Genomic DNA, 24,477 nt, shown 5'->3' with positions numbered 1-24,477 from the left:
CAGATCTGGCCCTCTTGAAAAAAAGTTTGGACACCCCTGATGTGAACAGTTAATCGACTATCAATTAATTGCCTATAAGAATTTGCGCGATTAAATTATTAATTGTCAGATTAATTGCCCTGTTCCTGCTGGTGAGGCACAAAACTGGTTAAAAAGTTGTTTCCAGTATGTAACAATTAGAAATACAAATTCATTGTAACATTGGAAATACAAATTCACAACTTAGAAAAGTAACATGTGGGGGTCCCACAAGGTTCAGTTCTGGGACCTAAGTTATTTATACTCTTTAAATGATATTTTTATGGCATATAGTGAGTTAAAAGTTACAATATTTGCAGATGATACTAATTTGCTTTATTCGGGAGCAAATGTGAAACAAATATTAGAAACTGTGGAAAAGGAATTGAGCAAGTTAAAAAAAATGGTTTGACGTAAGTAAATTATCGCTTAATGAAGATAAAACAAAATTGATGGTTTTTGGTGGTGCTAGAGGAAATTATGATGTAAAACTGAAAATTAATGGAATTGAAATTGAAAGAGTGTATGAAACAAAAGTTTTGGGAGTGATTATTGACTACAAATAGAATATATCAAATGTAAAATGTCCAAGGCTGTTGCGATTCTTTATAAAACTTGAGATTTGTTAAACAAAAAATGTTTGCATATATTGTATTGTTCACTTGTAATGCCATATATGTCGTACTGTGTGGAAATATGGGGCAATGTGTATAAAACTAATATAGACCCGATAATTAAACTCCAAAAAAAAAAAGCTATTAGAGTCATAAACAAAGCTGGTTATCTTCAATCAAGTTATCCACTTTTTGTAGAATCTGGTTTACTAAAATTTTTTTGATATTGTATATTTAAAAACAACGGAATTTATGTTTCGTGCTAAAAGTAAAAATCTTCCTGTTTGTATTCAGAAAATTTTTAAGTTAAGAGAAGGACATTATAATTTAAGAGGGATGTTTGTGTTTGAAACATGTAAAGTAAGAACAAACGTTAAATATCACAGTGTTTCTGTTATTGGTGTCAAATTATGGAACAAATTGACGGATGAAGTGAAATTGTGTAGCTCGCTGTCGAGTTTCAAAAAAGCTTTAATTTGTCAAATTCTCAAGGGATATGAAAGTAATAGGATTTCAAAGTGACTGAAGAAACCGAATGTAGAAGAATTTGTGTTAATGTTTAATCTGCTGCAACTTCCTTTTTCAGTTAATAATTGTGTTCATTTTATGTTTGTTTGTTATTTAATATGTGTGTGTTTTGTATATAACTGAAATAAAAATATTCATTCATTCAAAAAAAAATGTTCATTGATTCATTCATTCTGTTTGTGGGAGCGGTACACCCCCGCCTAAATACACCCACCAATGCGGGGTCGGTATCAGATCGGAGCTTTTTACCCTGGAGGTTGGTGTAGTCCACGGTCATCTGGACTATCTGGTCAGTGAGATAGAAGGTGAAAACATCCTCCAGGCTCCAGATCCAGGCACCGGTATGTCCCGCATTATGTCGTCCCCGTGGCCACGAGAAAATAGTGAGGGGGGGGCACAGGCAGAAATATTAATTTCTTCTTTTTTTTTTTTTTTAATTGTATGTTTATTTGGAATGGGCAGAAAAGTACAGCGAGACATCACAAAATCAAAATGAAGAACAAGTGGCATTTCAATTTTTTTTTTTTTTTGATTTTAGACCAGAAAAAAAGTGACATCCAACGTCCAGATATAAAAGTTCAGAGAAAAATCATCTCAGATGGTGGGTTAGGCCATGTCAGTCCCATTACAGAATCCACTCTCCTCATAATAATATTATACAATAACATAAAGAAATTCACTGAGGCAGTAAAGGTGGAGAAAATTTTTCACTTAGAGTTCGTACTGGCTAAATACCCAGCACAGACTTAGCCCATGGATGTTCACAGATTCACTTATAGAAGGTTCTGGTACGATTTAACGTGAGGAGGAACAGTTAACACAACTATGTACAAAAATCTTGTTCATGGTCTTGTTCACGATTGAGGGAAGGATGGAGCGTGAGATTGACAGACGGATCGGTGCAGCGTCTGCAGTGATGCGGTCGTTGTATCGGTCTGTCGTGGTGAAGAAGGAGCTGAGCCGAGAGGCGAAGCTGTCGATTTAACGGTCAATCTACGTTCCTACCCTCGCCTATGGTCGTGAGCTTTGGGTCATGACCGAAAAGAACAAGATCCCGGATACAAGCGATCAAAATGAGTTTGGCTGGGCGCACCCTTAGGGATAGGGTGAGGAGCTCAGTCACCAGGGAGGAGCTCGGAGTAGAACCGCTGCTCCTCCACATCCAGAGGAACCAGCTGAGGTGGCTCGGGCATCTGTTTCGGATGCTTCCCAGACGCCTCCCTGGGGAGGTGTTCCGGGCATGTCCCACCAGGAGGAGACCTCGGGGAAGACCTAGGACATGTTGGAGAGACTATGTCTCTCGGCTGGCCTGGGAACGCCTCGGGGTCCCCCCAGAAGAGCTGGAGGAGGAGTCTGGGGAGAGGGAAGTCTGGGCGTCCCTGCTTAGACTGTTGCCCCCGCGACCCGGCCCCGGATAAGCGGTGGATAATGGATGGATGGATGGATGTACAAAAATCGTGGGGGAAGACATTACCTGCCACTGCTGTCATAAAAGTACAGGGTGTCCCATAAGTCTCCATACATACAGGGTGGGGAAGCAAAATTTACAATCAACATTTAGTTGTTTTTTCTCAGCAGGCACTACGTCAATTGTTTTGAAACCAAACATATATTGATGTCATAATCATACCTAACACTATTATCCATACCTTTTCACAAACTTTTGCCCATATGAGTAATCAGGAAAGCAAACGTCAGAGAGTGTGTGATTTGCTGAATGCACTCGTCACACCAAAGGAGATTTCAAAAATAGTTGGAGTGTCCATAAAGACTGTTTATAATGGAAAGAAGAGAATGACTATGAGCAAAACTATTATCAGAAAGTCTGGAAGATACTATTAAAGAAGAACGGGAGAAGTTGCCACCCGAATGTTTGAGGAACACTTGCGCAAGTTTCAGGAAGCGTGTGAAGGCAGTTATTGAGAAAGAAGGAGGACACATAGAATAAAAACATTTTCTATTATGTACATTTTCTTGTGGCAAATAAATTCTCATGACTTTCAATAAACTAATTGGTCATACACTGTCTTTCAATCCCTGCTTCAAAATGTTGTAAATTTTGCTTCCCCACCCTGTAGGAGAAATAATACATATGGTTCTAACATGTATTTCGTTATGTTTCTTCTTTATAGTTCTTCAGCAGTGGAGGACACGCATTGAAATGTGTTCCCGACAAAATGGCAGTCATATAGAGCATATTATATAAATAAAAATGTTTTTTGTCAAGAAACGTTTATTTTTCCTATGTATGGAGACTTATGGGACACCCTGTAGTTGACAATGGTTAGTCACAAAAATAAAATAGGTAAGTTACAAAATAGTATTACCAGTGGAATCAAATAAAGTCTGCTCTCGTGGGGGCTATGAATGAGATCCAGTTTTTCCAAATTTGGTAGAATTTGTCTTTTCGGAGTCTTATTTGGTAAGTTAATTTTTCCATCTTAAATATTTCCAAAGTAATTTCAAACCAGTCATCTAGGGTAGGTTGAGTCGGGCTTAACCAGCTTCCTGTAATTGTTTTCTTGCTTGCCACCAAAAGTATTTGCAGCAATTTTATTTCTCTTTTATGTTTCAGAAAAGGAACATGTCCCAGGTATAGGATATAGAAAATTTCAAGGGAATTTGGGTGTTAAAGACTGCGCTTAAAGACACCTGGATATCCCTCCAGAATTTTTTAACTTGGGACAGTCCCAGTCCCTTATAGTGGATAATTTTTGGGCTGTTCTCTTTTTTTTTTCTTATAGTGGATACATTTTTGGGTTCTCTTTTTTTTTACTTTTAGTGGATACTTTTTTGGACTAGTGGATAATTTTTGGGCTGTTCTCTTTTTTTTCTTATAGTGGATACATTTTTGGGTTCTCTTTTTTTTTACTTTTAGTGGATACTTTTTTGGACTAGTGGATAGTTTTTGGGCTGTTCTCTTTTTTTCTTATAGTGGATAATTTTTACCTAGTTCTCTTTTTTTCTCATAGTGGATAATTTTTTTTTTTTTGGCTAGTGGATAATTTTTGGGCTGTTCTCTTTTTTTCTTAAAGTGGATACATTTTTGGGTTCTCTTTTTTTTTTTTTTTTTTACTTGTAGTGGATACTTTTTTGGACCAGTGGATACTTTTTGGACTGTTCTCTTTTTTTTCTTATAGGGGATAATATTTTTTGGTTAGTGAATAATTTTTGGGCTGTTCTCTTTTTTTTTTTCTTATAGTGGACAAAGTTTTGGGTTCTCTTTTCTTTTTTTTTTTTACTTGTAGTGGATACTTTTATGGACTAGTGGATAATTTTTGGGCTGTTCTCTTTTTTTCTTACAGTGGATAATTTTTTTTGGCTAGTTCTCTTTTTTTCTTATAGTAGATAATTTTTGGGCTAGTTCTCTTTTTTTCTTATAGTGGTTAATTTTTTTGAGCTGTTGTCTTTTTTTTCATATAGTAAATAATTTTTTGGGCTTGTGGTTAATTTTTGGGCTGTTCTCTTTTTTTTTCTTATAGTGGATAATTTTTTGGGTTCTCTCTTTTTTTTTTTTACTTGTAGCGGATACTTTTTTGGACTAGTGGATAATTTTTTGGCTGTTCTCATTTTTTTCTTATAGTGGATAATTTTTTTGGCTATTTCTCTTTTTTTCTTATAGTGGATAATTTTTGGGCTGGTTCTCTTTTTTTCTTATAGTGGATAAATTTTTGGCTAGTTCTCTTTTTTTTATAGTGGATAATTTTTTTTGGCTAGTTCTCTTTTTTTCTTATAGTGGATAATTTTTGGGCTGGTTCTCTTTTTTTCTTATAGTGGATAATTTTTTTGGCTAGTTCTCTTTTTTTCTTATAGTGGATGATTTTTTGGCTAGTTCTCTTTTTTTCTTATAGTGGATAATTTTTGGGCTAGTTCTCTTTTTTTCTTATAGTGGTTAATTTGTTTGAGCTGTTGTCTTTTTTTCTTATAGTGGATAATTTTTTGGCTAGTTCTCTTTTTTTCTTCTAGTGGATATTTTTTTGGCTAGTTCTCTTTTTTTCTTATAGTGGATAATTTTTTTGGCTAGTTCTCTTTTTTTCTTATAGTGGATAATTTTTTTGAGCTGTTGTCTTTTTTTCATGTAGTAAATAATTTTTTGGGCTAGTGGTTAATTTTTGGGCTGTTCTCTTTTTTTTTTTTTTTCTTATAGTGGCTAATTTTTTGGGCTGTTGCACCTCTGGACCACTGTAGTAATGACCCAATAAAACCTATAAAGTGCAAAATCTCAGGTTTCAGAAACTGTTCAAATTTTTCCAATTACACAAACAGTGACAGTTACAACCATCCAAACTGTATATGCGCAGGATGTGTCAGCGGTGACACATCAGGTTTTAAAGAGTTAACTGTGCGTTGGAATCGTGCATTTCACTGTTATCTATTATAGAGGGAACATAAAGATTGATGTTGGAGTTAATGACTTCTAGTGCATTTTACCACATGGACATTTACTGTGTTTATCATCAGGGCACATAGTTTCTTATTTATGCTGGGTTTTTTTTTCACATTTTGAACTTTTATACAGATGCAATGACATAAATCTGTAAATACCTAGACACCAATAAGAAAAAACAAAAAAACCCCACCAAAATTAATGTATAATTTAATGCCGCAGCTAAGTTACCTAAATCAACAACCAACAGGTTCATACTGTGTCATGTAAAATTGCTTATGTTAGATCTCCGAAAGGTTACTTTTACCTTCATCTAACTTTCATGCAGTGTTCAAAAGCTGAGCAACGCCGTTCTGCTTTTGGCATGTGTGTGTGCGCTTGTGTTGGCGGCTTGCAGCTGCTTCAGCGTTGATCTTACTCGACCCTATCTCCTGCAAATTCTGTTCATATAGAGCTAATCTGCCACATATGGGGAAACATAATGACTTTTAAGGCTTTATCGATATAATGCGGGGGGACTTAATTAGTGCATGTGTTAAGTCATGAATTGTTGAAACTGAACATATCAGTAAATTGCTGACAACATATGGTGAAATATTCAGTTGTTTTCACACACTTTTTTTTTTTTTTCCTCCCCCTCTTGCAGAACAGCATCCATAGCAACTACAGAAGTATCACTGTTTTATGATACAGCTCCTAACTCCAATGCTCGCTGCACCAACCCTGGAGTGTTTCAGGGTTTTTATTCTTCGCCAATCTTTTTGTATTCACTTTCGAGAAGTTTGTTAAAAAGATACAACTACATATGCAGCAGAATTTACTTTTGTGTTTTTGTTTTTGGTACTGAATGGCTCGGCAGTACTGTATAGATGTACAGATGATGCCCTTGGTACTATTGTGAGGTTCCTTCGAATACGGATCCTGAATGAATAAGCAACATTTTCCAACTGTTCAGCAATTTACTTTTATATCCCATGTAGCTACCCAGCATTCAACCAACTTACTTTGCAAATTCAAGTCAGTAATATCAAAGCTTTTCAACATTTTTAACACACATACAATTCTCTTGTGTCCAAAGACTTCAACTCAAAAAAAAAAAAAAAAAAAGAAGGTGCAGTTTTTCCCTTTTCTATTATTTGGACCCTTTGATGAGTGATCTGGAGCTCCATCTTAAAAAATATGGTTCCATTAGAAAAGGTTTCAGGTAAAAATGAAGCTTTGATGCTGGCCATGTTGGACAGACACACTGCAAAAATCAAAATCTTACCAAGTGTGTTTTTCTTATTTTTAATCAAAATATCTCATCACACTTAAAATAAAACATAAGCACCTAAAGAGTAACTTTTCAGAGAGATATGAGAACTTATTTTTAGACAATAGAGCTTGAAAATCTTATTTCAAGAAATCTTACCAAGATAATTTTTATTTGTTCTATTGGCAGATATTTTTTTTGCTTGATTATACATATATATATATATATATATATATATATATATATATATATATATATATATATATATATATACAGGGTGGGGAAGCAAAATTTACAATGAACATTTAGTTGTTTTTTCTCAGCAGGCACTACGTCATTTGTTTTGAAACCAAACATATATTGATGTCATAATCATACCTAACACTATTATCCATACCTTTTCAGAAACTTTTGCCCATATGAGTAATCAGGAAAGCAAACGTCAAAGAGTGTGTGATTTGCTGAATGCACTCGTCACACCAAAGGAGATTTCAAAAATAGTTGGAGTGTCCATAAAGACTGTTTATAATGGAAAGAAGAGAATGACTATGAGCAAAACTGTTACCAGAAAGTCTGGAAGATACTATTAAAGAAGAATGGGAGAAGTTGTCACCTGAATATTTGAGGAACACTTGCGCAAGTTTCAGGAAGCGTGTGAAGGCAGTTATTGAGAAAGAAGGAGGACACATAGAATAAAAACATTTTCTATTATGTACATTTTCTTGTGGCAAATAAATTCTCATGACTTTCAATTAATTAATTGGTCATACACTGTCTTTCAATCCCTGCCTCAAAATATTGTAAATTTTGCTTCCCCACCCTGTATATACAGGGGTTGGACAAAATAATGGAAACACCTTCACCTCAAGATGATAATGCCCCAATCCATACAGCTACAACTGTTAAAGAATGGCATGAGGAACATTCTAATGAAGTTGAGCATCTCGTATGGCCGGCACAGTCCCCAGACCTCAACATTATTGAGCATTTATGGTCAGTTTTAGAGATTCAAGTAAGATTTCCACCGCCATCGTCTCTAAAAGAGTTGGAGGGTATTCTAACTGAAGAATGGCTTAAAATTCCTTTGGAAACAATTCACAAGTTGTATGAATCAATACCTCAGAGAATTGAGGCTGTAATTGCCGCAAAAGGCGGACCTACACCATATTAAATTATATTTTGTTGATTTTTAAGGTGTTTCCATTATTTTGTCCAACCCCTGTATGCCAGGATGAAAAAATCAAATAATATGTGATCCACTTTTTATGCAGTGTATTGATAAAAAAATATTTTTTTGTGTTTTTTGCATCAAAAAAAAAAAGGTTTGTTTACAACACAAACACGGCATTTAAAGGGTTAAAAAAATATGACAATTATTGAGTATCTGGTATTTTTATTTATGTCTCAAGTTGATGAAATAGAAAAAAGTGTAAAAGAATTAGAAACAAACTGTATGAAAAAAATGTTTTTTGACATTATTTCACAAAAATAATAATGCAAATTAACCAATGTTGGAGTTAATCCTTGACATATGCCAGGATGCAAAAAAAAAAAATAAAAAAGTGATTAATTTTTTGTATAGTATTTTGAAAAAAAAAAAAAAAACATATTTTTTGCATCCAAAAAAATGGTTTGTTTACATTACAAACACGGCATTTAAAGGGTTAAAAAATGGTTCCTTTGGAAACAATTCACAAGTTGTATGAATCAATACCTCGGAGAATTGAGGCTGTAATTGCCGCAAAAGGCGGACCTACACCATATTAAATTATATTTTGTTGATTTTTTAAGGTGTTTCCATTATTTTGTCCAACCCCTGTATATATATATATATATATATATATATATATATATATATATAGATAGATAGATAGATAGATAGATAGATAGATAGATAGATAGATAGATGCAAAAACTCTGCCAATGGAACAACTGAAAATTATAAGAAAATAAATAAGAAAAATTCCAATGCATTTCAACTTTAGCAAATTTTGAGTAATAAAATCAATCTAAGAACAAATCTACATACTTTTTTCCCCATAATTCATGCATGACAGTGTTAAGGTATGTTGTGGTGCTTACTGAAAAAACTGAAAAAAAACAAAAAAAACAAAAAAAAAAAAACAGTTTGAAGCATGAGGTGAGCATACTGGAGGAGGCGGAGCTGGAAGACTGGTCGAAACCGGAGAGAAGTTTGAGAGTGAGTGAGTGAGCACCTGTGAGTAATGAACCAAAGAAAAAGGAGGAGTATTTGGATGCACTTTTCAGAAAGAAAAGATGGGCATGCAACTTGCAATATCTGAAAAAAAAGAAAAAAAAAAAAAAAAAAAAAAAAAAAAAATATATATATATATATATATATATATATATATATATATATATATATATATATCTTTCAAGTCTTGGTCAACGACTAATTTGCACCACCATTTGAAAACTCAGCACCCGACTGTACTTGTCGAACATACTGTTCTTGTTCTGAGAATTGCACTACAGTTCAGGTATTTAAGTATTTGCAGTATTTCCATATGTTTACACACATGTATTGTTCTTATTTTGAGGAGAATACACAGTAAATTTGCCAGTGTAAAAAATGTAGTGTCAAAGTATTTTAATTCTTTCGGAGTTATTCCAACAATGGACAGAGTAAAATTGAACAAGATAACTTCCAGTGTCGGTGAAAATAATTGGAGTTTACAGAGGTTTTACACTGTCAGTGTCATATATTCAGTGTTAAAGTAAATTAACTCTCTCAAAGTTAATTCAACACCGATAAGAGCAAGATACCTTTCAGTGTTAAAAAATAATGACTCTGAAAAGCCCCGCCCACCTACCTCCGTGCTCAAACTGAGTGAGAAGTCGGACTCTGGCGTCGCCATCTTCCTCGCATCGAAAAACTGCGTTTGTAAGTTTGTGTAAATAAACTATTGTTTTTGTTATTTCATCCGAGCAGATTCTGTGTGCAAGAATATAGTTACGTCATCGTCGTCAATGTTGGGTACGTGTTTTCAAATACCGAATTTAAAAATGGAAAACGTGATATCGGGTCGGCGGCTTTTATTTTACATGTCATTTTATGTTTACTTTTAATTGCGATATTTCATTTTTACTTAGAATAAATTGGGAACAGAAATAATAGTATCTTTTTTTCCCCCCTGCAGACACTGGGACTATAGTACATCACATGTAACACCGGTAGGAGGCAGTTAGAAATCAACACTCTTTGGAGTCATTTATTTATCAACATGTAGTGTTAAGTAGGTTTAACACTGGAAAAGTTATTTCTTAACACTTAACTCTTCAGTGTTGAATGTGACTAACACTATGGGTGTTACTTCTCACATAGTGTACAATTTGATTGACACTAATGAGTGTAGTGTAGTGTAAAATATTAACTCTTATTAGAGTAAAGTTGACTCTGGAAATGTAACTCTATGTTCAGTGTAAATTTTACACTTTGTAGATAGGGACCATGTGTTCACTGAGGTAGTGTTAAAATTAACTCTTTAAATGTTATATAAACACTGGCGATTTTACTGTGTAAAATCTTATTTCATAAGAAACTGTTTTATATTCTTCTTCATTTTTAGGCTACAGACTAGTCCAAATAATGTACATAATGTGATGTTTTGTTTTTTTGTCAAATTCCAACATTTACCTAATGTCACCTCTCATGTCATGTATTTACCCACACATTTGAACTAACTATTCTTTTTTTACGGTAAAATAATATTTACTTCCGCGCCAATTAAACACCTTTAAAATGTAATGTCAATCATCACATGTAGCCTTTTAGTCATTAAAACACTGATGTGTCAAAATAATGCAAAAAACATAAAAGAGTCAGTCTTTTGAACGACTCTTTTCAGTGAACGACTCCCTTCAACGACCCAAAAGTCCCGTCACTAATGTCGCTGCCCGGTATGGTTAGGTTGAACTGAATGTAAAATGTAAAAGCTGTGAGTCACAAACAGCATTTTTAGGTGTACAGACGAGTCATCAGCATTGAAAAAAAGTACTTAACCCTTTCATGCACAGTGGTCACTCCAGTGGACAGTTATTCTACAGCTGTTCTCAAGTATATTCATGATTTTGTTATTTTAGTTCCATATCAGCCAACACAATACACTGCAAATGATAACATTACTGTCACTTGGCTGTTCTTGACAAACCAAATCTAACATGTTCGAGTGTAAATCAATTTCTTGTTATCGTTATTAGACTGTAATTAACAACCAAAAGTTGTTTTTTTTTTGTTTGGGGTTTTTTTTGGCATATTATCTCCACGAAGTGACTAGTATTGGAGTTCACTACAAACAAAAAGTTAAGGATATTTCTTTTTTTTTTTTGGCATTTTTGCCATTTGTAAATAAAACTATGTCTGGTCATTAAAAAAATGTGTTTCAATTAAATTCACACACAAAAAAAGTAAAAAAAAAAAAAAAAAATGTGCAAAAATTCCAACTGAAAAAAATAGCCCAAAAATTTTAAATATCCATAATTTTTTTGTTTGTAATGTATGTTAACCCTTTCATGCACAAATTATGAGAACCTTAATCAAGATTTTTTTTTCCTGAGTGTTTTCATTGCTCTTTAAACATGAAAAAACAACATGATTGAAAAATGTCTTATGAAAAATAAGTAAATAAATAAAAAATGTAAAAAAAAAAAAAAAAAAAAAAAAAAAATACATGAAAAAAAAAATACTAATAATAATTTAAAAATGTTAATAACCTATTTTTCATGAAGTTGCAAAAATGTCCACTCAGCTGGACATCATGTGTTTAATTTTTGAAGCGAAGAAACATGTATTTACCGATAAATTGCACAAAAACTATAACTATTACGCTCAGGGGAGAGCTACACAATGTTACCAATTCAAGTCAGAAAAGATATGTCGTGTCTTAAAATTTTAATAAAGATATGTGTAAAAAAAACAAAAGAACAAAATTCATGAATATACAAGAGAACAGCTGTTGAATAGCTGTCCACTGTAGTGACCACTGTGCATGAAAGGGTTAAAATGTGAGAAAACATCCAGTTAGCAGCCTTAAATGTTTCTTTTTCAGAGTTTTCACACAGTATATCAGTAAATACATGTTTTGTTGCTTTAAAAATTAAACGCACATTTTTGCAACTCCATGAAAACTAGCTTCATTAAAAAAAAAAAAAAAACACAGTGGTCACTCCAGTGGACAGTTATTCTACAGCTGTTCTCAAGTATATTCATGATTTTGTTATTTTAGTTCCATATCAGCCAACACAATACACTGCAAATGATAACATTACTGTCACTTGGCTGTTCTTGATAAACCAAATCTAACATGTTCGAGTGTAAATCAATTTCTTGTTATCGTTATTAGACTGTAATTAACAACCAAAAGTTGTTTTTTTGTTTTGTTTTGTTTTTTTTTTGGCATATTATCTCCACGAAGTGACTAGTATTGGAGTTCACTACAAACAAAAAGTTAAGGATATTTCTTTTTTTTTTTTTTTTTTTTTTGGCATTTTTGCCATTTGTAAATAAAACTATGTCTGGTCATTAAAAAAATGTGTTTCAATTAAATTCACACACAAAAAAAGTAAAAAAAAAAAAAAAAAAGTGCAAAAATTCCAACTGAAAAAAATAGCCCAAAAATTTTAAATATCCATAATTTTTTTGTTTGTAATGTATGTTAACCCTTTCATGCACAAATTATGAGAACCTTAATCAAGATTTTTTTTTTCCTGAGTGTTTTCATTGCTCTTTAAACATGAAAAAACAACATGATTGAAAAATGTCTTATGAAAAATAAGTAAATAAATAAAAAATGTAAAAAAAAAAAAATAAAAAATACATGAAAAAAAAAATACTAATAATAATTTAAAAAATGTTATTAACCTATTTTTCATGAAGTTGCAAAAATGTCCACTCAGCTGGACATCATGTGTTTAATTTTTGAAGTGAAGAAACATGTATTTACCGATAAATTGCACAAAAACTATAACTATTACGCTCAGGGGAGAGCTACACAATGTTACCGATTCAAGTCAGAAAAGATATGTCGTGTCTTAAAATCTTAATAAAGATATGTGTAAAAAAACAAAAGAACAAAATTCATGAATATACAAGAGAACAGCTGTTGAATAGCTGTCCACTGTAGTGACCACTGTGCATGAAAGGGTTAAAATGTGAGAAAACATCCAGTTAGCAGCCTTAAATGTTTCTTTTTCAGAGTTTTCACACAGTATATCAGTAAATACATGTTTCGTTGCTTTAAAAATTAAACGCACATTTTTGCAACTCCATGAAAACTAGCTTCATTAAAAAAAAAAAAACACAGTGGTCACTCCAGTGGACAGTTATTCTACAGCTGTTCTCAAGTATATTCATGATTTTGTTATTTTAGTTCCATATCAGCCAACACAATACACTGCAAATGATAACATTACTGTCACTTGGCTGTTCTTGATAAACCAAATCTAACATGTTCGAGTGTAAATCAATTTCTTGTTATCGTTATTAGACTGTATTTAACAACCAAAAGTTGTTTTTTTGTTTTGTTTTGGTTTTTTTTTTGGCATATTATCTCCACGAAGTGACTAGTATTGGAGTTCACTACAAACAAAAAGTTAAGGATATTTCTTTTTTTTTTTTTTTTTTTTTTTTGGCATTTTTGCCATTTGTAAATAAAACTATGTCTGGTCATTAAAAAATGTGTTTCAATTAAATTCACACACAAAAAAGTAAAAAAAAAAAAAAAAATGTGCAAAAATTCCAACTGAAAAAAATAGCCCAAAAATTTTAAATATCCATCATTTTTTTGTTTGTAATGTATGTTAACCCTTTCATGCACAAATTATGAGAACCTTAATCAAGATTTTTTTTTTCCTGAGTGTTTTCATTGCTCTTTAAACATGAAAAAACAACATGATTGAAAAATGTCTTATGAAAAATAAGTAAATAAATAAAAAATGTAAAAAAAAAAAAAAAAATACATGAAAAAAAAAAATACTAATAATAATTTAAAAATGTTATTAACCTATTTTTCATGAAGTTGCAAAAATGTCCACTCAGCTGGACATCATGTGTTTAATTTTTGAAGCGAAGAAACATGTATTTACCGATAAATTGCACAAAAACTATAACTATTACGCTCAGGGGAGAGCTACACAATGTTACCAATTCAAGTCAGAAAAGATATGTCGTGTCTTAAAATTTTAATAAAGATATGTGTAAAAAAACAAAAGAACAAAATTCATGAATATACAAGAGAACAGCTGTTGAATAGCTGTCCACTGTAGTGACCACTGTGCATGAAAGGGTTAAAATGTGAGAAAACATCCAGTTAGCAGCCTTAAATGTTTCTTTTTCAGAGTTTTCACACAGTATATCAGTAAATACATGTTTCGTTGCTTTAAAAATTAAACGCACATTTTTGCAACTCCATGAAAACTAGCTTCATTAAAAAAAAAAACCACAGTGGTCACTCCAGTGGACAGTTATTCTACAGCTGTTCTCAAGTATATTCATGATTTTGTTATTTTAGTTCCATATCAGCCAACACAATACACTGCAAATGATAACATTACTGTCACTTGGCTGTTCTTGATAAACCAAATCTAACATGATCGAGTGTAAATCAATTTCTTGTTATCGTTATTAGACTGTAATTAACAACCAAAAGTTTTTGTTTTTTTTTGTTTTGGTTTTTTTTTGGCATATTATCTCCACAAAGTGACTAGTATTGGAGTTCACTACAAACAAAAAGTTAAGGATATTTCTTTTTTTTTTTTTTTTTTTTTTTTTGGCATTTTTGCCATTTGTAAATAAAACTATGTCTGGTCATTAAAAAATGTGTTTCAATTAAATTCACACACAAAAAAAGTAAAAAAAAATAAAAAAAAATGTGCAAAAATTCCAACTGAAAAAAATAGCCCAAAAATTTTAAATATCCATAATTTTTTTGTTTGTAATGTATGTTAACCCTTTCATGCACAAATTATGAGAACCTTAATCAAGATTTTTTTTTTCCTGAGTGTTTTCATTGCTCTTTAAACATGAAAAAACAACATGATTGAAAAATGTCTTATGAAAAATAAGTAAATAAATAAAAAATGTAAAAAAAAAAAATAATAAAAAAAAAATACATGAAAAAAAAAAATACTAATAATAATTTAAAAAATGTTATTAACCTATTTTTCATGAAGTTGCAAAAATGTCCACTCAGCTGGACATCATGTGTTTAATTTTTGAAGCGAAGAAACATGTATTTACCGATAAATTGCACATAAACTATAACTATTACGCTCAGGGGAGAGCTACACAATGTTACCAATTCAAGTCAGAAAAGATATGTCGTGTCTTAAAATTTTAATAAAGATATGTATAAAAAAACAAAAGAACAAAATTCATGAATATACAAGAGAACAGCTGTTGAATAGCTGTCCACTGTAGTGACCACTGTGCATGAAAGGGTTAAAATGTGAGAAAACATCCAGTTAGCAGCCTTAAATGTTTCTTTTTCAGAGTTTTCACACAGTATATCAGTAAATACATGTTTCGTTGCTTTAAAAATTAAACGCACATTTTTGCAACTCCATGAAAACTAGCTTCATTAAAAAAAAAAAAAAACACAGTGGTCACTCCAGTGGACAGTTATTCTACAGCTGTTCTCAAGTATATTCATGATTTTGTTATTTTAGTTCCATATCAGCCAACACAATACACTGCAAATGATAACATTACTGTCACTTGGCTGTTCTTGATAAACCAAATCTAACATGTTCGAGTGTAAATCAATTTCTTGTTATCGTTATTAGACTGTATTTAACAACCAAAAGTTTTTTTTTTTTTTTGTTTTTGTTTTTTTTTTTGGCATATTATCTCCACGAAGTGACTAGTATTGGAGTTCACTACAAACAAAAAGTTAAGGATATTTCTTTTTTTTTTTTTTTTTTTTGGCATTTTTGCCATTTGTAAATAAAACTATGTCTGGTCATTAAAAAAATGTGTTTCAATTAAATTCACACACAAAAAAAGTAAAAAAAAAAAAAAAAATGTGCAAAAATTCCAACTGAAAAAAATAGCCCAAAAATTTTAAATATCCATCATTTTTTTGTTTGTAATGTATGTTAACCCTTTCATGCACAAATTATGAGAACCTTAATCAAGATTTTTTTTTCCTGAGTGTTTTCATTGCTCTTTAAACATGAAAAAACAACATGATTGAAAAATGTCTTATGAAAAATAAGTAAATAAATAAAAAATGTAAAAAAAAAAAAAAAAATACATGAAAAAAAAAAATACTAATAATAATTTAAAAAATGTTATTAACCTATTTTTCATGAAGTTGCAAAAATGTCCACTCAGCTGGACATCATGTGTTTAATTTTTGAAGCGAAGAAACATGTATTTACCGATAAATTGCACATAAACTATAACTATTACGCTCAGGGGAGAGCTACACAATGTTACCAATTCAAGTCAGAAAAGATATGTCGTGTCTTAAAATCTTAATAAAGATATGTGTAAAAAAACAAAAGAACAAAATTCATGAATATACAAGAGAACAGCTGTTGAATAGCTGTCCACTGTAGTGACCACTGTGCATGAAAGGGTTAAAATGTGAGAAAACATCCAGTTAGCAGCCTTAAATGTTCCTTTTTCAGAGTTTTCACACAGTATATCAGTAAATACATGTTTCGTTGCTTTAAAAATTAAACGCACAGTTTTGCAACTCCATGAAAACTAGCTTCATAAAAAAACAAAAAACAAAAAAAAACAATCTCATTGTTTTTTAAATGCCTAAAGAGGAATAAAGAAAAAAAAAAATCTTGATTAATGTTCTCATAATTCATGCATGAAAGGGTTAATATTGCATTTCAAATCATACTATGCAATTTAAAGCACATAAAAAGTGACTTTCGCTGTTGCTTTTGTAACGGTAATACAGTCGGCAGAATTTTGTGCATGTCAAACGGCAACTGTGTCAAGGAGTTCTCTTAGTATTATTACTGTAATCACTAGGAGTGCTTACTTGCCGTGCAGCACAAAGATAGATCCTGTGTGAGTAGTTTCGCTCTACTTCCGATGAGGAGGAGAAACTTCCCAGAATAGGATATTAAACCACAGGAAAGAGCAAACGCTTGTTTTTGAACATTCGGGTGTCGGTGCCGTGCTTCAAGGAGAAGATTCAAGTACATAAAAGATAATAGCGAGCACAGGGAGTGAATTTCGGAAGATATTACCGACTGACAGGTAAGACAAATTTACCAAGAGGCATTTAAAATCATCTCTTGAAAAGGATTTAATTAGTAAATCAGTAGCATTTTAAGGTAATCTACTGCAGACTCGGCCAGGATGTATGGCAGCCATGTTTAAATGTGGATGTCATGAATTTAATTGCGTTGAAGCGTTAAGTGCACAGGCTTTTTTTTTTTTTTTTTGTGTTGCAGTGACAGCACCAGCTATTAATTTCTACCGAGCTGTCAGAACACGAACAGGAATTTTAGTTTAATTTTTTTCCCTTCGCAAGTTAAATTTTTTTAATATCCACAGTCATCACAAAACATCCCAACCTCTAAGTGTCTCCCACCGCCCTCAACTCAATGCTCAATTTGAAAGGCTTAAAAAAAAAAAAAGATGAAAAGTCCTTAACGGTTTATCAGGCAAGTGACTATTTTTGGTCATTTGTGCTCACATTACAAACCAGTGACATCAACAGTTACGGTGAGGATAGTGAGGCAATCATCTCAGGTCCAATGTGGCCTACAGGGTTTGTAAGGTGAATTTTTATATCGTAACAATTGAATGAACATCGTGTTGAGAGTCACCGAATTTGAGACTCTGGTTTCGTAAGTAATGTGTCATGAAATATCTTTTGTTATGATTTAGTGCTATAAAAATAAAATTTGATTTGATTTGAATGTATTACAACAAAGTTTTCTAACCCTAGTCTAAGACAATCCCAACCCAAATGCACCTCAGATAAGGTTTCGCCGTCGCTAAAATCCTTGCGGCCACACCATACAAAAAATTAAAGCCTACACATTAGGCTATGAATATTAAAGTCTTGAATTTAAAATTTCCACCCTATAACACCTAACGTATCATATTTGATACATGAGTTTTGAAGCGCTCTACATGATCAGTGTGATTTTTTTTTTTCTTGAAAAACCTGATGTATACAATTAGATACATGCAATACACAGATAATCCACCAGAGGGGAGGAATTCATTCACCAGAGGCCTTTCCAGTGACACTACAAGACTATGCTGGTCAACAACAAATGTATTGTTTAAGTTTTTTGAGCTGATTTAGGATAATTTTGGTGTGCTGAATCCAAAAATCACATTAATTTTGCTCAATCAGGTCAACTTTCTGAACTATGCTACATATTGCATACTTTTTAACATTTTTGCTTACATTTATGGGCATTTTCACATCATATGATACAAAATTCTTTCATATTTCTCGCAAAAAACGAATTCTAAAGATTTTACTTTTGCCAATTTATGATTAATGTTTTTTTTTTTTTTTTAATATTACAGGTGAATGAAATGGCTTCAACTAGAAGATCTTGCAAAAAATAAGCCTGACGTATTCTGCTACATCTGCGGTGAATACACCATTGTACCTAACAGGAATCCTGTTAAAAATTTTTTTTTTTTTTTCTCTTAAAACCTATTTTGGGTGAGAACTATATAAAAAAATCAACTGATAAAGTCACAAAAATGTCATCAATTTTGTGAGAAGATCAAATTTTTCAAACTGAAATTAGCAAAAAAAAAAAAAAAACCTGACCTGATTGAGAAAAACAGATGTCATTTTTGGATTTAGCGGTGCAAAATGGTCCCAATTCAGCTGAAAAAACCTAGACAACTTGCAAAAAACATTTTTTTGTAACCCAGTGCTATCAGTAATGAGGAAAGAGGCAGAACTTTGCCAATTTTGAAAAGGATTTCCCAATTTGTTAGACATGTTTGTGTTATATTATGTTTTTGTTTGTTTAAAAATAATAATATTTGAGCACTGAGACCCAATGTGTCAAATATGATACAAAGTTGAAACTCATACATGGAAATTGAGATTTGAAAAGAAGAAAAAAAAGGGTTGTTCAGAATGACCAATAAAGGCTCCAGTTTCAAAGAACTGGAATTTTCTGTCAATGATTTAATGGTTCAGGCCTTACAGGGGTAAAGTCTTGAATTTAAAATTTAAAATTTTAAGATTTTACAACATGGAACTGTGGTTGCGTCTTCCATCTTTAGCAGTAGGTTCTTCCTCACATTACTGGGTCAACTGCCCATTTGTGGATGCATGACACTAACTCTACTTCAACAAACTGCCCATTGCCCAGATGATTTTGTCATTAAGTGTATCATGACTCAATAATTAATACTATTTTCATTATTCTTTTTTTTTTTTTTAATTAAATTATTAAATGCTGTTGCAATTTAGTTCTACTCTTTCCTTAAAAATGCAGAACAGAAACTGTTCAAAACCCCCTGCACCATGAAAATAAAATCAATTCCAAGTGAAAAACACTGCACTTCTTACTACAGTCAAAATATATAAACTCACACAACCAAAATAAATACAGAAATGAATGGATCAAATTTAATTTAAAAAAAAAAAAAAAGAAAAGAAGAAAAAGAAAGAAATTAGTAATAGATCTTCTGCCGCCATGTTTGTTATTACTGACTTTCATCTCCGTCTTCTCAAAAAACTTTCTACGTCTTCAAGGTATGGCTTTGTTTACAGTATTGTAAAGGAAGTTGTTATTAATTTATTTTTTATTTTTTTTGAGTAAGTTCTTTAGCAAGTTTTTTAGCGTGTCAACCTGGTTACTAATCCACCTGTTTTGGTCTGTCTGTTTTGTTTTTTTTTTGTTTTTTTTTGTCTACTTGTGCTGTATGTAAAGCTGCTGAATACTTGTATTTCACTTGGGATTAATAAAGTATCTATCTATCTATCTATCTATCTATCTATCTATCTATCTATCTATCTATCTATCTATCTATCTATCTATCTATCTATCTATCTATCTATCTATCTGCTGGATTGATTGACAAATGCTCATTCCAACAAAACGGAGGCACCTGTTTATGTACGTAAAGCTAGCATGAATGGTACCACGAAATAACGATACTAATGTAAGTAAATTATGTTCAAAGTGATAACGTTGATGTTGACAGCCGTCACTTACGTTGTTCTAATGTTCTAAAAGTGTTGATCTAATGTTGTAAAATACATGTTCCTTTCACCTTACATGTATTTTTCTGGTATTTTTCTGTCTTTTTTCCCCACGTACATGCAAGGAACCAAATACGGTAACTTCACTGACTTTAATTTTCAACATGACAATAAAACATTTAGCAAAATTTCACAAACGTAATAAAGTCTTGTCATGGTTGAAATTGCAAATTTCAGAGTATTTCCGTGAGTGCCCTATAAATAAAGGGTTAAACGATTGGATTATGTGAAAGAAAGGGTTGCTGAAGGTAAGGATAAGAAGCACATAAAGCATTATCGCTACTCCATAAACGCCGCCAGCAATCTCCTGTTATGAGTTCTTGTTATGCACAGGAGAATAATAAGGCCGTCGTTTCTCACCGCGGAGAACAATAATGAGTTCGCTGCGAATCAGTCGTCTTGGTTCAATAGCTGCACCTTTGATTGTGATGGCTCTCTCTTTTTCATTTGGTCTAAGACTTTTCTTTCTTTTCTTTCTCTCAACAACACTATCACTCCTGCTCTATCTGTTTTTTTTTTTGTTTTTGTTTTTTTTTACTCTCTCTTTCTCCGGTCTGTGGTGAAGAGTGAGGAAACTCCTCTCTGGGCATCAATCCCCTGCAAATACGATTAAAGCACTGAGTCATCGTTTGGCCCAAAGGCGAAAGTGGCCAAAGCAGTAAGACTACTCAGTGTGTGTGTGTGTGTGCGTGTGTGTGTGTGTCCATGTCTGGTTGTCTATCTGTGACATGTGATAGGGACTCAGAGCTGTGGATCTTTAGGGAGAGGGGTTTGCTCTTATTCCGCTATCCAGGAACTAAATGGGCAATCCCATTCCACTCATTTCTCTGTCTCTTAGAGATTCAGCAGGGAGGCTAAGGCATGACGAATCACACCCAGATATCCTCACCCAAGGTCCTCTCTGTTCCGTCACCCCTCCTTCTTTCCTCTCCCTTTGCCCCGAGACTTAAAATGTAATTGCCACTGCTATTTTTTATTTTTTTTTTTTTTGCACATCCTTGCAAACAAAGTGCAGAGGTTGGTTATTTACTTACTTATTTGTCTTTTTTTCATTATAACATAAGGGTAGAGCATCAAAATAAAGGGTATTAGACAGAAACCCCTGGTCTAAAAAGGGGGTTTGATGTCTCTCAGAGTGTCATGTTCAATTTCTTGGGCCACATGAAAAAATGACAGGGGCTTCGGTCTGGAAATGACGGCAATTACATCCAGTCCTCCCTCCTTCAAAAAAGCCCTACTGTACTTCACAGCTACTTAACTAACCCTTTAAACCCTAAACCTAAAATGTTCCACCTGGACTTCTTTTTTTATTTTGACTAACAGAAAGTTTAGAAAATATGCTGTGAGTGAGTCCATTTCCCCTTTTTTCCAGAGCACTTTTTTTTCCCAGATCTTTCCAAATCTAGCAATCATTTTTAATTTACTGCATGTTGTAGTTCTGCTAAATCAGCTTATTCTCCAGCTTCTAATACAGGCATGAGTGGAATGACCATAATGATCCAATAAAGCCTATAAAGGGCTGCATCTCAGGTTTCAGAAACTATTGGAAATTCTCCAGTTGCACAAACAGTGAAAGAGATACAGACATCCAAATTGCATAGGCACAAGGTGTGTCAGTGGTGACACGCCAGGTTTTAAAGAGTTAAAATGTAATTGCCACTGCTTTTTTTTTTGCACAACCTTGCAAAAAAAATGCAGAGGTTGGTTATTTACTTACTTATTTGTCTTTTTTTCATTATAACATAAGGGTAGAGCATCAAAATAAAGGGTATTAGACAGAAACCCCTGGTCTAAAAAGGGGGTTTGATGTCTCTCAGAGTGTCATGTTGAATTTCTTGGGCCACATAAAAAAATGACAGGAGCTTCGGTCTGGAAATGACGGCAATTACATCCAGTCCTCCCTCCTTCAAAAGAGCCCTACTGTACTACACAGCTACTTTAAACCCTAAGCCTAAAATGTTCCACCTGGACTTTTTTTTTTTCTTATTTTGACTAACAAAAAGCATAGAAAATATGCTGTAAGTGAGTCCATTTCCCCTTTTTTCCAGAGCACTTTTTTTTCTCCAGATCTTTCCAAATCTTGCAATCATTTTCAATTCTGCTAAATTAACTTATTCTGCAGTTTCTAGTACAGACAGAGTTACAGCCATCCAAACTGCATATGTGCAGGGTGTGTCAGTGGTGACACGCCAGGTTTTAAAGAGTTAGAATGTTATTGCTATTGCTATTTTTTTTTTTTTTTTTGCACAACCTTGCAAACAAAGTACAGAGGTTAGTTATTTACTTACTTATTTGTCTTTTTTTTCATTCTAACACAAGGATAGAGCAACAAAGTAAAGGGTGTTAGAAGGAAACCCCAGGTCTAAACAGGGGGTTTGATGTCTCTCAGAGTGTCATGTTCAATTTCTTGGGCCACATGAAAAAATGACAGGAGCTTCGGTCTGGAAATGACGGCAATTACATCCAGTCCTCCCTCCTTCAAAAAAGCCCTACTGTACTTCACAGCTACTTAACTAACCCTTTAAACCCTAAACCTAAAATGTTCCACCTGGACTTCTTTTTTTATTTTGACTAACAGAAAGTTTAGAAAATATGCTGTGAGTGAGTCCATTTCCCCTTTTTTCCAGAGCACTTTTTTTTCCCAGATCTTTCCAAATCTAGCAATCATTTTCAATTTACTGCATGTTGTAGTTCTGCTAAATCAGCTTATTCTCCAGCTTCTAATACAGGCATGAGTGGAATGACCATAATGATCCAATAAAGCTTATAAAGGGCTGCATCTCAGGTTTCAGAAACTATTGGAAATTTTCCAGTTGCACAAACAGTGAAAGAGATACAGACATCCAAATTGCATAGGCACAAGGTGTGTCAGTGGTGACACGCCAGGTTTTAAAGAGTTAAAATGTAATTGCCACTGCTTTTTTTTTTTGCACAACCTTGCAAAAAAAATGCAGAGGTTGGTTATTTACTTACTTATTTGTCTTTTTTTCATTATAACATAAGGGTAGAGCATCAAAATAAAGGGTATTAGACAGAAACCCCTGGTCTAAAAAGGGGGTTTGATGTCTCTCAGAGTGTCATGTTGAATTTCTTGGGCCACATAAAAAAATGACAGGAGCTTCGGTCTGGAAATGACGGCAATTACATCCAGTCCTCCCTCCTTCAAAAGAGCCCTACTGTACTACACAGCTACTTTAAACCCTAAGCCTAAAATGTCCCACCTGGACTTTTTTTTTTTTCTTATTTTGACTAACAAAAAGCATAGAAAATATGCTGTAAGTGAGTCCATTTCCCCTTTTTTCCAGAGCACTTTTTTTTCTCCAGATCTTTCCAAATCTTGCAATCATTTTCAATTCTGCTAAATTAACTTATTCTGCAGTTTCTAGTGCAGACAGAGTTACAGCCATCCAAACTGCATATGTGCAGGGTGTGTCAGTGGTGACACGCCAGGTTTTAAAGAGTTAAATTGTAATTGCCACTGCTATTTTTTTTTTTTTTTTAATTTTTTTTTTATCCACAACCTTGCAAACAAAGTGCAGAGGTTAGTTATTTACTTACTTATTTGAAGGGTAGAACATCAAAGTAAAGAAACCCAGGGTCTAAAAAGGGGGCTTGATATTTCTCAGAGTGTCATGTTGAATTTCTTGGGCCACATGAAAAAATGACAGGAGCTTCGGTCTGGAAATGACGGCAATTACATCCAGTCCTCCCTCCTTCAAAAGAGCCCTACTGTACTTCACAGCTACTTAACTCTTTAAACTAGTGTTTTTCAACTCTGGGGTCGCCTGGAATTCAAAGGGGGGTTGCCAGAAATTTCTAGTAATTGATAAAAATAGAAAAAAATTACTAATAAAAAGTATTTTTTAATGATTCAATATATATTTTATTAGAATTAAAACACCACACTCTATTCCTAATAAAAATCAAGTTCATATAAATATAATATGTTATGCTGCATTTCCACTACATGGTACCGGCTCGACTCGACTCGGCCTTTTTGCGTTTCCATTACAAAAAAGGACCTGGAATCTGGTACCCGGTACTAGTTTTTTGGTATCACCTCCGCCGAGGTTCCAAGACTGGGGACCAGATACTAAAACGTGACGTGTAAACACTGCAGACCACTGACTGGTCAGAGAGTTGTCTCCGTGACCCGCTGTTTTACAACAAAACAGATGTGGAAGTTGACGGTAAGTATAGCGGTAGGTTAATCCACATGATGACAGCCCAAAAAACTACACCATGGTCGGTCGAGGAGGTTCAGTCTTTGGTGGCTGATGTAAAAATTTAGCACGAGCTTGACAAGAGCACGCAATGAGCGAGTTTTTCAGCAACTCTCTGAGCAGACGACACAGAAGTAACGCGCCGCATCGCTATGACGTCCAGGTACTTTGAAGTCGGTTATATCCTGTGATGCAGATGGTCTCCAGGAATAGTATC

The sequence above is a fragment of the Sphaeramia orbicularis genome, chromosome 2, assembly GCF_902148855.1.
Source record: "Sphaeramia orbicularis chromosome 2, fSphaOr1.1, whole genome shotgun sequence".
In the NCBI taxonomy this organism is placed as follows: Eukaryota; Metazoa; Chordata; class Actinopteri; order Kurtiformes; family Apogonidae; genus Sphaeramia; species Sphaeramia orbicularis.
The sequence above is the reverse complement of the archived record's forward strand: the minus strand, read 5'-3'. Positions refer to the sequence as shown.